We start from the raw sequence: 3,191 nt of genomic DNA, 5'->3' as shown, positions 1-3,191 counted from the left end.
CTGCCAATAATTATCACTACCAAAGACCCTGCTTATTTGGTGTCCCAGTAATAGATGAGGTCCAACAGATCTTGGAGAAAGTGAATGTATTTAACTGGGAAATTAGAAAATGGAAGGAAGAAAAAAAAAAAAATAGGATCCTATCACATGGCTCTTCTTAGCTTTCAACTTGCCTTCCCCCGAATGTTTCCAAAACAGCAGGAATACGACTTGGCTGTAGGTCTGTATTACGTAATAGTGATTTCTTTGTTTCCTCTCACTTTAAGGTTTAGCAACAGGGAAGAAAAAACCCTCACATATAGAAACGGGGGAGGGGAACTTCGGGGTGTTAAGACGATGCTGGATCCCTCTGAGCTATTAATGGTGAATTGCATAACCACTGCCGAGGGGTTGCTAGGTTTTACCACGTCCCTGCTCCGTGTTAAATATTAACAGTGCATGTACTTTCGGCGGTGTCGCTGCTGCTGAGCCTGGGTACGGCCGCCAATCCCAGCTGGCCGGGTTTCCATGGAGCTGACAGCACCCCTTCTCTCCATTCAACAATGAAATCCTCCCGGTGCTCGGCTAAATCCAGCTCTGAAAACGAGGCGTGTGCAGACGGGGCAGAGCAGCTTTTCAGCGTTTGTTTTGTGGATGTGCAGGGGTGTGTTCGCTTGAAACCAGCAAGGTTTGGAAGTGACGCCTATTTTGTCTGGCCTGGCAGATCTGCAGAGCCACATGGTGCCTTTGACCCTCCTGGTGCCACCTGTGAGCTGGGTTCTGCTCGGTGGTTGTAAGAAAGATGGGGACAGATTTCCCAGCAGGGCGCGCTGGGATAGGACAAGGGGTGATGGCTTGACCCTAAAAGAGGGCCAGGGGAGAAATTTTTTACAACGAAAGTGGTGAAACACTGACATAGGTTGCCTGGAGAGGTCGTGGATGACCCATCGGTGGAAACATTCGAGGTCAGGTTGGACAGGGATCTGAGCAAACTGGTCTGATGGAAGATGCCCCTGTTTGTTGCAGGGGGTTGGACTAGATGGCTTTTAAACAACCTTTCCAGTCCAAACCATTTTATGATTCTCCCCTGCTATTCCTCCTCCTCATCTATCTTCCTTCTGTTTCCTGGTTTAAATTAGACTGTAAAATTTTCTGGATTAGAGATGCAAAAAATAAATGCAGTATCTCCCAAACCGTGGGTTTGCCTTCTTTTCCCCCAGTAACATAACTCTCGTCAAAACCTTTCAGATTTACATTTAAAGCATTTTAATGGAGTTAATGATGCAGATTTTCAACACATTGGCTTCATGGGACCAGTTTAGGGCCATGCTGGGACCAGTTTTCATCCATGCTAGATGCTGAGAGGCTTTGCTTGCTGCTGCTCTTTGGAGCAGGGCAGTGCTGGATGCTAGAGATCTGCATATTCAGTGTGCATGTGAGCTCGAACAGCTTTTTGTTATGGCTCTAATTAGGCTAAGCAGGGTGTTGGGTTCAAGTGCTAATTAGAAATGACCACTCTAAAATACATGAGGATATTTAGGGCTGTGTGCTGTTTGCATGTTCAGGTGCCAGCTCCTGCTCACCTTTGTGTGAGTAATGCAATGAGTCCATCCACTTTTTAACCTCTCACATTATTTTATTTTTTCTCTTTTTTTGACAGATACACCGTGCCTAAGAAAATGAGTTCCTAGCAATGGGAATAAGCACACATAAGGTATGGGATTGTCCATGGCAAAAGGGGAGAGTGCTTGGCAGTGAGAGTGCCAGTGCAGGAGCTGGCAGTCAGGATTGGTCCAGCCCTCTAAAAACAGTGATGTGAGTACTAAAGAGGGGGGTCCCTGGGAGTCCAGTGTCTGCTGGAAAAAACAATTAGTGGAAAAAATAACAACCTCTGGCTTCCTAAACCTACCCTGCAGGGTGTACACGAGGGCGAGCCTGTGTCCTTTTGGCTGTGGCTTGGCAGCATTGGGGTGAGTATGGTCAGTGCCACATGGTGTGGCCCAGGCACTCTGTCACCACTTGAGGGGTGCAGGATGGGCAACCCAGGTGAGGAGCCAAGGTGCAGGTCTGAGCTGAGGAAAACTGTTTTTAAAAGTTACATTAATTAACGTGATGCTAAACTCCAAGCTCTCCTTAGCTGGGCAAGGACTGTTGGGTTTCAAACTGCATCAGCTCTTACATGTTCTACGTGCCAGACTGGTCCAGCATTAACTGAATCCTTCACGTGTCTGACTGTTCTCATGCACCACAGGGACAAAGTTCTCCTGGCCCTGTGTCAGCTCTGTGCTGTGGCACATCCCTGTACCCACAGCTGGGCTCTGCAGCCAGCCAGGGCCACATCCCTTTGCTTGCACCATGGAATGCATCACCTCTGGAGATCTGCAGCCCCCGTGGGCTGAACAGGAGAGTGCTGTAGCGAAGCACAGCTGTAATATCCGAGTGAAGAGGTCGAAGCTGGGGCTGTGAAGGAGCAGGAATGGCCAGAGCCCCTGGGCAGGATGTGGCCGGTGTCGGTGCCTCGTGCAGGAGCTCTCCCTGCTGCAGCCACAGGGCCGTCCCTCCCAGCACAAGAGCTTTTCCATGGAGACCCACATGTGCAAACAAGCACATGCCAGCTCAGCACTTTTGGAAACTGTTGAGAGCCTCTTTTCAAGCCCAGGGCTCAGCACACACTGTCCTTTTATTTCCTTTTTTTAATTTTTTTCTTCCCCCGGTCTCTTGGGAATAATTAAACATGTCCATGGAGGCAGGAAAGCCAAGCTGGCTGCTGGCCTGGCAGACAAGGGGGCTCTGAGCCTTAAAGACGTGTCCCTGCTGTAACTCCCTCCTGCACACCCCCAGTGCTGCACAGAGACTCGGTCACGTGGAAAAAACAGCCTTGAAAAATACAGCCTCACTAAATTTTCATTAAAAATTCATAAACATTTGGGCAACATTGGTTGTGTGAAGCCCAGACTAGAACACAAATGGGCTGCACCTTGCTGGAAATCCCAAAGCAAAGGGGTTTTTGTAAACCTGGTCCAAACCCAAGCTGGTCTAGGTCCAATATTTGCTTGGCTCTGGTTCAGATTCATTCCTGAATTCAAACTGATGAACTTCCAGCCCTCAGGTACATTTATGGGGGATGAACATGGACACATCTATGGCTTTACAGAGCCATAATTTCTCCCTGAATGCTTTATTGTTTGAAAATCATAAATAAGGTGAAGTGA

General features: G+C 48.3%; 1 long non-coding RNA gene across 1 annotated transcript; it reads left to right on the top strand.

Annotated features, from left to right (window-relative positions):
* Positions 1-491: 491 nt before the first annotated feature.
* On the top strand, positions 492-2,431 carry LOC121671083. The gene is made up of 3 exons (XR_006018382.1): positions 492-667; positions 1,640-1,794; positions 1,896-2,431. It is a non-coding gene; the product is annotated as an uncharacterized LOC121671083 (long non-coding RNA).
* Positions 2,432-3,191: the final 760 nt, after the last annotated feature.

Source organism: Corvus kubaryi, unplaced genomic scaffold, assembly GCF_017639235.1.
Source record: "Corvus kubaryi isolate FWS band 111438036 unplaced genomic scaffold, C.kubaryi_AGA036_p1.0 37397, whole genome shotgun sequence".
Taxonomy (NCBI): Eukaryota; Metazoa; Chordata; class Aves; order Passeriformes; family Corvidae; genus Corvus; species Corvus kubaryi.
This window is presented reverse-complemented; position numbering and strand designations above follow the sequence as displayed.